Below are 16,709 nucleotides of genomic sequence, written 5' to 3' on the forward strand. Positions count from 1 at the left end.
CATAAAATCTTTCAATGGCCTCCAATTCCACATAAAATGTAATACATTATCATTGCATACAATGCCCTGCATAGCCTGCCCTCTTCCTATCTCTTTGACTGCATCCCCTACCACTTTCACTCTCACTCCCTATACTATAGCTATATAGAACTATTTTTTAGTTTGTCAAACACCAAAATATTTTTTGCCTCAAGACTTTGGCACATACTATTGCTTCTGTGTTTAATGCTCTTATCTTCTCTCTCATCGTGGCTGGCTCTTTCACTTCAGATTTAAGCTTAAACATAAAGTTACTACCCAACTTCCTCTTTTATCACCGGTTATAACATTCATCACTATCTGTAATTATATATATATTTGTTAGCCTATTAGTTTAGTATCTGTAACCTTGCCTAGACCTCCAGAGGGTAGAGACATGCTCCTTTTCTTCTCCCTTAATAAAGCATTTGGTACATAAATCCCTATAAGTTTGAATCAGAATGAATGAATGAATGAAAGGCAGTGATTTTATTTGAAAGCAGTCTTCAGATTCCAAGCTGGCCTTTTTTCTTTTTTTCTGTCTTTCCATGTAAAAGAGTGATGTATGATTGCAGCTTTCATCACTCTGGTGACCTAGATACTCAGATATTTTTATGATCCCCTCAAAATTAGTTCTAAATAGATTTTTACTGCATTCCTAGGATGACAGAAAATGGGAAAAATATCTAATGAATTTTCCCTGACACCAAAATAAGTCAGAGGGTGGGGGCGGAGGATGAGGATTGGTAGGGATACCAATCATGAGCTAGACTCAGGCTTGGTAATTTGAGTGGTAAGTAAACCTGGGAAGCAAATTAGCCATGAAAACAAATGCCCAAAGCAGAAGTTTGAATTGTAATCCTTACCTATAGGCCCACAAAAACGAAAGGAAACCAAACTGGATACTACGTTAAGCTGGGACTCCTTAAAGAAACTAAAATGGTAGCATGTTAGTAGCATACTTTGTCTCTTGGCAGAAACAGCTGAAAGCATCTTACTTTAGAAATACCACAGATTGATGGAATAAATATAAGTACAAAATTAGAGATGACCAGGCACATGAAGAAGCAAGCCACCATTGAACACCCAAGGAATTCAGATATTTACAATTGTTAGATTCAGAATACAAACATTTTTAATAAGAAAAAGGACGAAATTAGAAAGATGAGGAAGCAACAGGTATCTATCAAGAATGGCAAAAAAGTTCTGAAAACCGAATGGATCTTTGAGAAAGAAAAAAACATAGTTGTTGAAATCTTAATGAACGAGCTACACAGATTAGATAAAGCTAAAAATAAAATTAACATATTTTGCTGAAGAAATTAGACTGAATCACAGAAGAATGAGATGAAAAATATCTTAAAAATAAAACAGAAACATTGGAAATAGAATAATGTTTATCAATATTGCAATATGTTTAATTAGTCCTAGAAAAAGAGAATAGAGAAAAGCACAAAGTGGCACTATTTTAGTTAGTATTTTTGATGCGTTTTTTTCATAGTGAATGATATGAATGATATGAATTCAAATTGAGGAAGCATAAAGTAACCCAAGTAGCTTAATAAAAAGAAATCCACGATAACTTCAAGGTGAACTTGCAGATGTCAAAAAAAAAAAAAAAAAAAAAATATATATATATATATATATATATACATATATTTTTTTTTTTTTCCTTGAGAAAAAGTCTTGCTCTGTCACCCAGACTGTAATGCAGTGGCACCATCTTGGCTCACTGCAACCTCTGCCTCCTGAGCTCAAGTGATTCTTGTGCCTCAGCCTCCCGAGTAGCTGGGGTTACAGGCGTGCACCACCACACCCAACTAATTTTTGTATTTTTAGTAGAGACGGGGTTTCACCATGTTGGCCAGGCTGGTCTCAAACTCCTGACCTCAGGTGATCTGCCCACTTAGGCCTCCCAAAGTGCTGGGATTGCAGGTGTGAGCCACCATGTCCGACCTAAAAAATAATTTTAAAAGAAGCAAGAGAGAAAAGAAAGTTCACCTACAAAGGAAAACAGTTATACTGATGGCAGACTTCTCAGCAGCAACAGTGGAAGCTGGAAAACAGTGGAAAAATACCTATAATATAAAGTGCTGAGAGAAAATAACTGCCATTCTTGAACTGCAAGAATATGAGCAGGCCAGGTGTGGTGGCTCAGGTCTGTAATCCCAGCAATCTGGGAGGCTGAGGCGGGAGGATTGCTTGAGGCCAGGGGTTCAAGACCAGCCTGGGAAACATAATGGGGCACTCATCTCTACAAAAAATACAAATGTCAGCTGGGCATGATGGAAGGCACCTGTAGTCTCAGCTACTCATGACACTAAGGCAGAAGGGTCATTTGAGCCCAGGAGATTGAGGCTGCAGTGAGCTACGATCTCATCCCACTGCACTCCAGCCTGAGCAATAGAGCAAGACCTTGTCTCAGAAAAGCTATGTGGGCAAATAAAAATTTTAAGGAAAATTGAGAGACTATCAACATACTAGCCCTGAAGGGACTACTAAATTATGTACTTTAGGAAGAAGGAAAATAATCCTAGAAAGACAGTATGAATAAAAGGAAGAGTGAGCATTATTTTTTAAAAAGGTAAACAGAGCTGCTGGTATAAGAAAAGGAAGGTAGATAAGTAGAAAACAGAAGCACAGAGAAATGGGAAACTGCAAACTACAAAAAAGACCATCAGAAATAAATGCAACAGTGTGACTTCTTACATTCATGTAACTCCAGTCATAGAAAGTAAAGAGAGAAAATAGGGGAAAGGTATATTTGAAGATAGAATAGCCAAGATTTATCTACAACTGATAAAAGACAGTTATTGTAATAAAGAAGTGTGTAAACTAAACCTAAGTCTCACACCTTACACAAAAATTAACTCAAAATAGATAATAGTCTTAAATGTAAAATGTAAAACTACAAGACTTTTAGACAAAACATAGGAGAAAATATTTGGGATACAAGCATAAAGAAAGAGTTCTTAGACTTAACATATGGCAATAGCATGATCTATATAAGGAAAAACTGAACTTTATCTAAACTAATACATTTTCCTCTGTGAAAAGCATTAGGAGTAGTAAAAGGCAAATTACAGACTAGAAGAAAATACTTGCAAACCACACATCTGACAAGGAACTAATATCCGTAATATATAAAGAACTCTCAAAACTCAATAAAAGTCCAATTAGAAAATTTAAAAAAGACATGAACAAAAACTTACCATAGATGGTTTACAGATGGCAAATAAGCAAATGAGATATTCAACATCATTAGCAATTAGGGAAATGCAAATTAAAACACAATGCCATATCACTATACACCTATCAGACTGGATAAAATAAAAATAGTGACAACACCAAATACTGGCAAGGATGCAGAGAAGCTGGATCACTCATGCGTTGCTGCTGGCAATGTAGAATGATACAGCCATTGTGGAAAATAGTTTGCAATTTCTTAAAAACCTAAGCATGAAACTGCCCCACAGCCCAGCAATTGTACTCTTGGATATTTACCTCAGAAAAATGAAGGACTTTCTCCAAAAGTAAGTAGGGAGAAAAAAAGAAAGAAAAATACAGACTTAACATTTTCACAAAAACCTATACATTAATGTTTATAGCAGCTTTATTCATAATATCCCCAAACTAGAAACAACCCAGATGTCCTTCACTGGGTGAATGGCTAAACAAACTGTTCTAAATCCATACCATACTACTCAGCAATAAAAAGGAACAAATTACTGATACATGCAATAGCCTGGATGAATCTCCAGGGAGTTACATTGAGTGGGGGAAAAAAAAAAAAACAATTCCAGGCCAGGCACGTTGGCTCACGCCTGTAACCCAACACTTTGGGAGGCTGAGGCGGGCAAATCATGAGGTCAGGAGATCAAGACCATCCTGGCCAACATGGTGAAACCCCATCTCTACTAAAAATACAAAAAGTATCTAGGTGTGGTGGTGCATATCTGTAGTCCCAGCTACTCTGGAGGCTGAGGCAGGAGAATTGCTTCAACCCGGGAGGTGGCGATTGCAGTGACCTGAGATCGCACCACTGCACTCGAGCCTGGCGACAGAGCAAGACTCCATCTCAAAAAAGAAAAAAAAATTCCAAAGGTTACATACTATATAAGCCCATGCCTTTTTGTATATTTTGTCTTGAAATGATGAAATTATAGAAATAAAGAACAGCTTAGTGGTTGACAGGTGTTCAGGAGGCAGTGGGGACGGGAGGGAGTGGGTGAGGCAATAAAAGGGCAATTTGAGGGATCCTTGTGGTGATGGAAATGTTCTGTATCTTGACTATCAATGTCAATTCCTGGTTATGATACTGTACTACAGTTTTGCAAAATATTGTCATTGGAGAAAACGGGGTAAAGACACAGTGTCTCTCTGTAATGTTTCTTACAACTGTATGACAATGTGCAATTATCTCAAGAGTAAAAGTTTAATTTTAAAAACTATAATAACAAGCTACTGGAGGGGGGCATTGAAAGATAAAAATAATTTGTTAAAAAAAAAGTGGGAAAGAAGAAAATGAAATAGGACAAATAGAACAAATATAAAATAAATGTAATGTGGTAGTTTTAACTTCAAATATATTGAGTAAGTATACCAAGACCAAGATTGTCAGACTGGTTACAAAATCAAAAACCCAATCATATGCTGTTTAAGAGATATGCCATAAAAATGGCACAGAGGTGAAAGAAAAAGGATGGAAAAAAGTTTATCATAAAAACACTAACCAGAGAGAGCTGATACGACTTCTCTAATAGCAGACAAAGTCAAATTTGTTTCGATAATACTACTAAAAACAAAAAGAATATTTCATAAAAAACTCAACAAATCAAGATAACTAGAAATCCTACCACCTATTGGGAGGCTGAAATGGGAGGATTGCTTGAGTCTAGGAGTTTTTAACCAGCCTGAGCAACATAGTAAGATCCCCTCATCAAAAATGAACAAACAAAAAAACAGAAATATCATAGTCAATCCAATTGAAAATTCAGATGAAATAGACAAATTTCTTGAAAACACATTCTGTATTAGTTCGTTCTTGCATTGCTATAAAGAAATACCTAAGACTGGGATATTTATAAAGAGAAGAGGTTTAGTTGGCTCATGGTTCTGCAGGCTGTACAGGAAGCATAGTGGCTTCTACTTCTGGGGAGGCCTCGGGAAGCTTCCAATCATAGTGGAAGGAAAAGCCAGAGCAGTTGTCTTATGTGGCAGGAACAGAAGCAAGAGAGAGAGAGGGAAAGGGGAAGTGTTACACACTTTTAAACAACCAGATCTTGTGAGAAATCACTATCATGAGAATAGCAAGGGGATAGTGCTAAACCATTCATAAGAAACTGCCCTCATGATCCAATCACCTTCCACTAGGCCCCACCTCCAACAATGGCGATTACAATTCAGCATGGGATTTGGGCAGGGACACAGATCCAAACCATATCAACATCTTAATGAAACTCACAGATAAAGAAATAGAAAACCTGAATGTTCCTCTGTCTATTAACAAATTGAGTCTGTATGTAACCTTCCCACAAATAAAATTCTCAGCATGTTTTGCTTCACTTACAAGTTCTATCAAACGAGCTGAGCATGGTGGCTCACATCTGTAAATCCCAGCACTTTGGGAGGCCAAGGCGTGTGGATCACTTGAGGTCAGGAGCTCGAGACCAGCCTGGCCAACATGGCAAAACCCCGTCTCTACTGTTAATAAAAATACAAAAATTAGCCAGGCGTGCTGGTGTATACCTGTAATCCCACCTACTCTGGAGGCTGGGGTAGAAGGATTGCTTGAACCAAGAGGTGGAGGTTGCAGTGAGCCAGGATCATGCCACTGCTCTCTAGCCTGGGAGACAGAGCAAGATTTTGTCTGAAAAAAAAAATAAATTCTATCACATATTTGGAAAGTTCACAAACTCTTCAATACAAAATAGGAAATACAAAAGAGGAAATATTTGAAATTGTTTTATGAAGTAAGCAAAACCTTGGTAACTAGGGTTGCCCAGTTAAATTTGAACTTCAGATAAATAATGAATAATTGTTAGTATAAAATATTTCACAAGACATAGTAAAAATTATTCATTATTTATCTTTAAATTCAAATTTAACTGGGTTTCCCATATTGTTATTTGCTAAATCTAACAACTGTCACAGGCAACAATACTTGACAAATACTTTACAAGAAAAGTAAATTACAGGCAGGTCTCTGTTATGAATATACATACAACAATCTTGAACAAATTACTGATAAATTAAATCCAGCAAGTTTCAAAAACGATGATATTATGGCCCATTTGGCATTCTTCTAGAAATGCAAGATTAACATTCAAAAATTAATAAAAAGGCCAGGCATGGTGGCTCACACCTGTAATCCCAGCACTTTGAGAGGCCGAGATAGGTGGATCATTTGAGATCAGAAGTTTGAAACCAACCTGGCCAACATGGTGAAACCGTGTCTCTAGTAAAAATACAAAAATTAGCCTGACATGGTGGGATGTGCCTGTAGTCCCAGCTAGTTGGGAAACTGAGGCAGGAGAATTGCTTTAACCAGGGAGGCAGAGTTTGTAGTGAGCTTAGATCACGCCACTGCACTCCAGCCTGGGTGACAGAAGGAGACTCCATCTCAAAAAATTAATAAAATAAAATAAAATAAAAAATAAATATCAATGTTATTTTCTGTATTAATGGAAAGAAAAAAAAATCATCCAATCATCCCAAGATGCAGAAACATTTGATAAAGTTAAACCCCTATTTATAATTTTTAAAACTTTTAGCAAAGTAGTAAAAGGGACCATCAATAATTTGATAAAAGATATATGCAAAAGCCCTACAGCAAACATTGTATTTAAAGTGAAATGTGGAAGTAAGTTTTCTCCTGAGATTGGGATTAGGACAAGGAGATTCACCATCACATTTCTATTCAAACTTGTATTGATGTATTGATGGTTCTCTCCAGTGAAATAAAGCCCTTCTTTCCCCGCAAAAGTATAAAGACCAGAAAGAAAAAAAATGTAATATGTAAAGTAATGGTATATGTAAAATATAAAGTAAAATAAAAAACATTGTTTAAAAACTCCAAATTGCTGGGTAGATTGGATGCAATCCTAATATAATTTTCAGCAGGTTTTTAAGGAATGTGGCTGATTCTAAAATTTGTGTATAAATGCACTGGGCCAAGAAAAGCCAATAATCTTGAAGAGCAACTAAGTTGGAAGACCAGACATCAAATATTAGATATCAAGTTTATCATAAAATGGCAATAGTTAAGCTGTGTGATATTGGTGAGACAACAGGCATTCAGACCAAGGGAACAGAAAAGACACACATAGAAAGTCACTTGATTTATGACAAAAGTCTTAGTACAGTATAGTTGGGAAAGGATGATATTTTTAAATAAATGGTGCTAGGTTAATTGGAAATCCACACAGAAAAATTTGCATTGAATGGCTACTTCACATCATATACAAATAACAGTTCTAGGTAGATGCTAGTCCTAAATGTAAAAGACAAACACTGAAGCTTCTAGAGGATAACAGACAATATCTTCAGTATCTTTCCAGGAGATAAAATTTTCTTAAACAGGACACAGAAAGCACTAACCAAAAGGAAGAATATTGATGAATTAGACTTAATTTAAACTAAGACCTTCTGTTCATCAAAGGACATGATTATGGATGTGCAGAGGCCAACCCCAGGGTGGGTGAAGGTATTTGCAATACATCTATCCAATAAAGATCTCATACCCAGAAAACATGAGGACTTCCTACAAATCAGTAAGAAAAATACATCATTTGTATAAAATGGTCAAAAAGACTTGAGCAGGCATTTTACAAAAAGGATATACAAATGGCCAATAAACATACAAATATGTTTAATAACAATAATCAAAGAAATATAAATTAAAGCCATAATGAGATACCTCTTCACACCACTAGGATGGATAAAACTTTAAAAACTAATATAAAAGTTTTGGCAAGGATCGAGCATCTAACTCATACACTGCTGGTGAAAGTCTAAATTGTTAAAACCACTTTGGAAAATCATTTGCATCTACTGCTGGTCATAGACATATTTGTGTCCCAGCAATTCTACTTCTAGGTCTATACTCACAGAAATGTTTATGTGTATAAATATAATTCAGTAAACATACTGGAGTGTTCATAGCAGCAATTTTTGTAACAGCTCACAAGGGAGTTGGAGTGAATGATCAAATAACGAGTTCGGGAAAATAAATTGGATATATATAGTCCAGCCATTTTTTTCCCCCCTTTTTCTCTTAGGAGCAAGCTGCCTTCAGGAATCACACATTCTGTTCTCTTCATCCATGCGTTATTTTTCAAAGTTCAGTGTGAGTATGGCCTTTGGTTGAAAGATTAATCTCTCTAATCCTGGGGTTTAGTATTAGGAAGTTCACTTGCCTGCTGAATAAGTCAATTCTCTATTATTTATTTCATCAGTAATAGAGGGGATGTTTATTCTCTACATGTGATGTCTTTGGTCTTATTTCTCAATTGCTTCATATTATTTAATGAGCTTCTGTATAGTCATAACATCTGGTGTATTAGCCAAAATCATCAAGAAATAAGACAACAAAAAGGAGGTGGATGGGAGAGCAAACACACAGAGGGACTGAGACTTTTAGAGTCAGCTGTATAAGTAGCTTTAAATTTTTATGGTGCTTTTGTGAGCACAAACCATGTGAATTCTTGACCTTGGTCTTTGAGGCTTCTATTCTGCAATCTGACAGATTTTTTACAGTTACACAGTTTGCTGCTGTGCTGTGCTGTCTGTGAGTGTCTTTAAATCTTAGGTCTTATGAATTCATTCACTTGGGTGGACTACTGAAATTTATAATAATAGACAAATAGCTGTTTTTAGAGGGCCCTGCTAGCCCTAAGCAAACGTGCATGAATCTCAGCAAACAGTCTCTAAAAAGCAGATGAGGCTGGGCGTAGTGGCACACACCTGTAGTCCCAGCACTTTGGGAGGCTGAGGTGGGAGGATAACTTGAGCCCAGGAGTTTGAGACCAGCCTGTGCAACACAGTAAGACCCCATCACTATAAAACATTTTTTTAAAAAATTAGCCAGCCATGGTGGTTTGCTCCTGTAGTCCCAGTTACTTGGGAGGCTGAGGTGGGAGAATCATTTGAGCCTAGGAGGCTGCAGTGAGCTGTGGTCATGCCACTGCACTCTAGCCTGGGCAACAGAGCGAGACCTTGTCTAAAAAAAAAAAAATGCTGGAAAATATAGATGAGCCTTACTGACTGGCCTAATAGATCAGACTAGGCTCCACAAACCTACAAAGACGTCAGAGACCTTAGTAAATAGAAGGCAAGGAGGACCTTAGCAGACACAATCCTCAGAGAGCAGACAGCAGCACCTTAGCTCGCTCGTGTGGAGCCCCTACAAAACCAACAGATTTCTGTAGCATGCGCGAGCCCTAATTTTAAAAAGATACGATCATAGGGAAAAGAGACATGAGAGGCAGATCAATTATTCGCTGCTTATACTACATTTTTCAACTAGGTCTACAAGGCAAGACTCATCCTATACCCAAGTTTCATGTATGTTACAAAGCACTAATATTTTAGCTTTAAATTGTTACTGCTAGGCCTAGTTGGACAGTGTGGATAAGCCAAATCCTATACATTTGTATACGGTTTTTGTCTACCTATAGGACCAAAGGAGGAAACTATGTAAGTACTGTACAAACCTCTTGGATTCATGTGGATTGCTCACAAGCTCTTGAGGGTCACTCCCTATCAGGTTGATTTTAATTTGTTAATCTCATATGTTCTGACCATGGCTTTATCTGTCATGTTATACTCAAATAGTAGCTTCATTCATAGAAAGGTAATGTATTTTTATTATCAAATAATGGGAATTCTTATTATAAAGGCTACACCCTCTTTTGGGGTTGGAGTAGAGAAACAGCTTGATGAAATTACTGCAATTTAAATTTAAAGCAATTTAAAATATTGTGTTTTGAAAATTGGCTTTAGGAATCAAGTGTGTTCAAGAAATCAAGGATAGCAGACCCCGGTCACAGCAAGACCCCATTTCCCCCTGACCCCCCGCAAAAAAAAAAAATGTATATATGTATATACATATTACATCCATATCCTAAAGTCACTGTTGCAGGGCATAAGGGTGACATTTCTTTTAGTCAGACTGAATTGTAAATTTTAGGTACCAATGGCAAAAATGGACATAATTATTTTGTCTTTTTACTTATTAGAACAATGTCTTTAATACACATTCATTCTTAAAAAAAACCACACACAGGGAAAACAGGTCTTTTCGTGGATCAAATGTGTCTTCCATATTAAAGATAACATAGCATTAAAATAAATGTAGCAAGGATTATTGGTTTTACAAGAAAAATTCTCAGAAACACACAAATAGTAGTCCACATACCTACTCAATGGGGTCTGTTGTATACAAACCCAAAATATACCTTATAAACAGGCAATACTTATAAAATCTGATTACATATTTTGTAGCAAAACTTCAAAAATTTCCTTCAAAGTTAAGGGAGCAGTCCACAAGAGATCACCTTCACTTCTGACCCCAACTTAAGAGTTCAGGGTTCCCAGTGAGAGGTGAATCTGTCTGGGCTTCTGGGTCAGGTGGGGACTAGGAGAACTTTTCTGTCTAGCTAAAGGATTGTAAACGCACCAATCAGCGCTCTGTGTCTAGCTAAAGGTTTGTAAATGCAGCAATCAGCACTCTGTAAAAACGCACCAATCAACGCTCTGTGTCTAGCTAAAAGTTTTGTAAGTGCACCGATCAGCACTCTGTAAAAACACACCAATCAGCGGGATGTGGGCAGGGCCACATAAGGGAATAAAAGCTGGCCACTGAGCCAGCAGCGGCAACCTGCTTAGGTCCCCTTCCATGGAAGCTTTGTTCTTTCGCTCTTCAGAATAAATCTTGCTGCTGCTCACTCTTCGGGTCCACACCACCTTTATGAGCTGTAACACTCACCGCGAGTGTCTGCGGCTTCACTCCTGAAGTCAGTGAGACCACGAACCCACCAGGAGGAACAAACAACTCCAGACGTACCACCTTTAAGAGGTGTAACATTCACTGCAAAGGTCTGCGGCTTCACTCCTGAAGTCAGCGAGACCACGAGCCCACCAGAAGGAAGAAACTCTGGACACATCTGAACATCTGAAGGAACAAACTCTGGACACACCATCTTTAAGAACTGTAACACTCACCGCGAGGGTCTGCAGCTTCATTCTTGAAGTCAGTGAGACCAAGAACCCACCAGAAGGAATAAATTCCGGACACACCAGGACTACCCTTAAGTCTGGTAATTTACTTGAAGGACCGAGAGAACTCACTAATAACTATTATATTCACAGTTATGGTTTATTACAACAAAAGCATACTGGCTGGACACAGTGGCTCACATCTGTAATTCCAGCACTTTGGGAGGCCAAGGCAGGAGGATCGCTTGAGGCCAGCAGTTCAAGACCAGCCTGGGCAACATGGACTCCATCTTTTTAAAATTTGTGTGTGTGTGTGTGTGTGTGTGTGTGTAAAAGGGGGGAAAAAAAGGATGCTGATTCCAAGGGAATTGGTGCATAGAGCAGAGTCCAGGAAATTTTAGTCTGCAGCCCCTCTAGAGGTAGACTGGCTATCTCATGGCCCAAAGCCCACATCATAAATCACATTCTTACACCATCCAGTGTAGCTAAAGGCTCCCAGGTAAACAAAGCCACTCTTCCTAGAGATCACCTCCTAGGATACGAGGACAAAGGCCAGACTTCTTTCTGGGCAAGGTTAATTCTTTGCTACACACTTCTAAAATACCAAAATAATCAATTCTCTGAATATATTCTTATAAAAGTAGGTATTAATAACCTATTGTCTAACTCCCTGCTGAGTCAAATATATTACTTTTCATGATTTTACTTCATACCTGTGATTGCTTCATTAAGTTTTTCAAATTCACGTTGGAATGTTGAGTTATAAATTTCATTTGTTTTATGACAACGATTTTCTGGTAAATTTTCATCTTCTGCAGGAAAATCATGCTACTCCGTTTCACAGTTTTCTTATTATAATTTTGAATAGATATTCTGCATATGACTTTCATAATCTTTGAATTTAAATTAGGGAAATTTTCCTGGACTACTAACAGGATGTGAAAAGGAAAATTAGGATAGCTTTATAAAATTCATCTCTCGAGGGCTCCCTCTTCTGTTGCTATAGCAGACGACTCTTTTCTTAAACTCTGTGAACACCTACTCTGCCTCTCAGAACTGAACCTGGTTCCAAAGAGCTTCTACACACAGTCCTGGGCTTCCTGATTTATTCACAGGCTGCAGGGACAAAGATCTTGCCTTCTAAGATGATGATACTGCTTTTAGAAGTTATTTTACTGGTGCTTTCTAAGATCTGCGATCTCTGATTGGGCACCTTCTGTCCTTCTCTCTCTCCCTTCCCAATGTTTGGAGCCTATTCAGTCTCAGCCTTATTTGTTTTTAGGGTACAGCCACCACTAAACTCCTTCCCCACTTCCAGTACTTTCCCATATTGTCTTGATTTCCTATGTGGGCTTGCTGTCCTCAATTGCCTATTGCAGCATTCACATTTAATTTTGGAGTTTTGGAGTTTTCTTAGCTATTTGCTGAAAGTTCAGTTTCTGTGAATTCATTTACATTTTCTTGGTTGCTCTGGATAGATATCAGGAGAAGAAATGAAAACTTTCAAAACTAAGCAGACCTCATATTCTTTTAGAATGCTAATATAATTCATTTCTGTTCCATGTTTTCAAAAAATATGAAGAAATTCTAGGGAAGTACTCTGATTATTGGCTTCAGATAATGAAGAAGAATGTTATAGTTGTCAGTAGCCCACTTAGAGTCAGTTAGGTAGATGTTCCCATCTGCAATGACACCAAGGCTATAACTAGAAGGTAATATCCCAAAGCAGTTTTTATATAAAATCATTTGCAGCATACAGTGTAGATTTTTTTTTTTAATTAAAATGAAAGCACCTCAGTGAGGTGCTTTCAACATTTTATTCTGGTATACTAAAAAGAAGATTGTTAGTCAAAATGTTTCTCCTGAACCCAAGTAACTGGAACACTGTACAGCAGTGTTTGAGAACATATTCCAATCTAGGTGGATTATGGGTGAGGGAATGTTATAATAATTCTTGTTTTAGTTCTGGAGATTTTAATCTATGTTCAGTTTCTTTTTAAAGATTACTAACATTCTATTTTGCTAGTCAGTTGCAAATAATTTTGTACCCAGAGCAAGTTCCAGCATTACCTGAGAACTACATCTCCATCTTTTTTATGCCTCACTCTCTCATGAGAACAAAATCAAGGTAGAAGCCACAGAGATATGCTGAGCAAAATGTTAGACTATGAATAGTATCGAATGCAGATGTTATTTTACTATATACTGTACTAGTTATAACCAAGTGACTTAAAATAGGAAGTAAGAGGAAGAGCTGAGCGTGTGGCAGTCACTTGGATGTAGGGTTGGAATCCAGTATACCTTGATGGTGGTAACCCTAGTGAAACACCTCCTACTCTGGGATAGAACCCTGGGAAGCCTAGGCCAAAAGTGGGGATAGGGACTAGAATGATCTGGTTGGCTCAGAAATCCTCAAGCATTGATTCAGGACTATTGGCACCCTTTAGCACCCAATGGAAGGAAAAGAAGCGCCTCTCTGTAGGAACATTACATCATCCAGTGCTTCAAATTGTTTATATTAAATCAGTTTTTCCAATAAAATGAACTGCAAACAATCAAAATTAATGGACGCAGGAAGAGTAAGCATGAGAGAGCCACCAGGAGAAACAACAGACAAAAGAAACAGACTTAATAACAAAGTCTAAAAACCACTATGCTTACTATGTTCATGAAAGAAAAAGTCAAGATATAAATTTTGTCAAGGAACTAGAAATCATAAAAAGTGACATTCAAGGTTTTAAAAAGAACCAAATAGGAATTATAAAACTAAAAAATGTAGTAACTAAAAGTACAAAGACTACGGGTGAATTTTAGAGCAGGTTAGGGACACCTAAAGAGATAATGAGTGACTGGAAGATAAGTTAAAAGAAAACCTCAATAAATTTTAAAGGATTTAGATCATACAGAGTTCTAAAGTGACAATTTATATGTGTTGGAAATCAATAAGAAAAGGATAATCACATTATTTGCATATGTTTGGAAATTAAGAAACCTACTTCTAGGCTGGGCACCATGGTTCACGCCTGTAATGCCAACACTTGGGTCCAGGAGTTGGAGACCAGCCTGAGCAACATGGAGAAACCTTGTCTGTACAGAAAATACAAAAAAAACCAAATTAGCTGAGCATGGTAGTCTGCACCTGTAGTCCCAGCTATTTGGGAGGCTGAGGTGGGAGAATCACCTGAGCCTGGGGAGGTTGACACTGTCATGAGTAGTGATAGGGCCACTGCACTCTTGCCTGGGCAACAGAGTGAGACTCTATCTCAAAAAAAAAAAAAAAAGAAACATACTTCTAAATCTATGCATCAAAAAAATGATAGGGAAATTAGATGATGTTTTAAATTCAATGGTAATAATACATATCAAGACTTGTGTGATGCAGTTAAAACAATATTGATGGAGAAATCTGTAGCTTTTAATGTACATATTTGTAAAGAAGTTAGTAAAAGAAGAGCAAAATAGAAAGTAGAAAGAAATAAAGAAAATAGAATAATTGAAACAGAAAAAAATACAATAAAAACTATACAAAATTCAGGTCCTCTGAAAAGTCTAATAAAATTGATAGAACACTGGTGAGACTGATTAACAAAAGAGAGAAGGCACTAATAATTGATAATGAAGAAAGGAACACTGGTTCAGATCTTGCACACCTTAAAAACATGAGGTTGTTATGAACATGTAAATGGTATAAAAATTTAGATGAAAAACAAAAAAATCTGTATCAGACATGATACATAATAGCGAAACATGAAAAGCCTTTCTTTTGAAACTGGAAATGAGACATTTTTGCCTGCTAACACCTCTTTTTTAATGTTGTTCTAGAGTCCTGAATCTGTAGTAGCACAAGAAAAAAAGGAATAAAAAAAGAAGGAAAACTCACGATTTGAAAATGGTATGATTGAATGCATTGACAACCCAAACACATACACATTTATATTTTTATTGGATAAGAAATTTTAGCAGGGTTCCTGTATATAAAAATTAGTTTGGAAAAATTAGCTTACTTTATATATATTTAAGCAACAAAAAAGGAAAATGAAATATTAAAAAGATACTATTTACAATAGTGTCAAATATCAAATATATAGAGAGATAATAAAAGATCAGTGAAACTTCTGCATAGCAACAAATACAATTATATTATGAAACATTACAGAAGACCTAAATGAATTGAAAATCATGATTGGAAGGCTCAATGTTGAAGGAGTCTCTTGTCTCTCAGGTTAATGTATGGATTTGATGCAATATCATCCAAAATCCCAAAAGGCCTTTTTTGTTGTTGTTGTTGTTGTTGTCTTATTGTTCATTTGGTTGGTTTTTCTTTTTTCTGGAACTTAAGCTGATTCTAAAATGTATAAGGAAATACAAAGGGTCAAGAATAACCAAGTCTGTGTTTTGACGAAAAAAAAATAAGGTAGAAGATCTATACTTCTAGGTTATCAAAATTTTTCTGAACAACTTTTATAATTAAGCCTGTGGAATTGGCAAAGTACAATGGAAAGACTAGGCTTCAGAAACAGACCTACATACATACAACTTGATTTATGACAAAGGTGACACTGTAAAAGAATGGAATATGGATAGATTTTCCAGTGAATGGTACTTGGTCAAATGGGTAGCATATACAAAATAAAATTGTACCTCAACCACTGTGTACAAAAATCAATCATAATCTTAAATGAGAAAGGCAATACAATGAAGCTGTTAGAAGATAATGTAGAAAAATATCTTCATGATTTGGGGATAAGGAACTTACTTATGTCACAAAAATCATCAGTCAGAAAAGAAAAGATAGATATTTTTTCCTCATTAAAAGACTTCAAACAAAAGTTGCCACTGCAGAGTCAAAACGCAAATTATGAAGTAGGCAAAGATGTCTGCAATATGTAAAATTGTGAAAAGGCTGTTATTCAGAAAACATGAATAACTACTACAAATCAACAGAAAAAGACACAATCCCAATAGAAAAATAGGCAAAAGACCTAACTAGGAACTTCCAAACAAGAAATCCAAAAGACCAATTAATATATAATCTCATTAGTAACTAAGAATGTTCAAATTAAAATCACAATGAGATACCATACATACCTACTTGATCTTTTTTAGGAAGTACAATATCAAATGGTAGGCAAAGATACAGAACTCTCATATAATGCTTATGGAAGTGTAAAAGTTTGGAAATATCTAGTAAAGTTGAACCTACGCCTACCTTAAAACTCAGCAATTCTGTTTACATATGTAAGCAAGGAGCTGGAAGTTCTCACTCCAACTTAACAACATATATATCTTACTAATCTGCAGTCACGTATGTATCAGGATACATGTACAAGAATAAGAATGTTCATGGCGACATTCTTTTAATAGCCCTAAACTGGAAACAAACCATATGTCTATCAACAATAGAATGGATATATTGTAGTTTATTCATACCATAATGAAGAGAAAGAATTAAACTATATAAAAGTATACCTTCC

Source organism: Pongo abelii, chromosome 3 (assembly GCF_028885655.2).
Source record: "Pongo abelii isolate AG06213 chromosome 3, NHGRI_mPonAbe1-v2.0_pri, whole genome shotgun sequence".
Classification (NCBI taxonomy): domain Eukaryota; kingdom Metazoa; phylum Chordata; class Mammalia; order Primates; family Hominidae; genus Pongo; species Pongo abelii.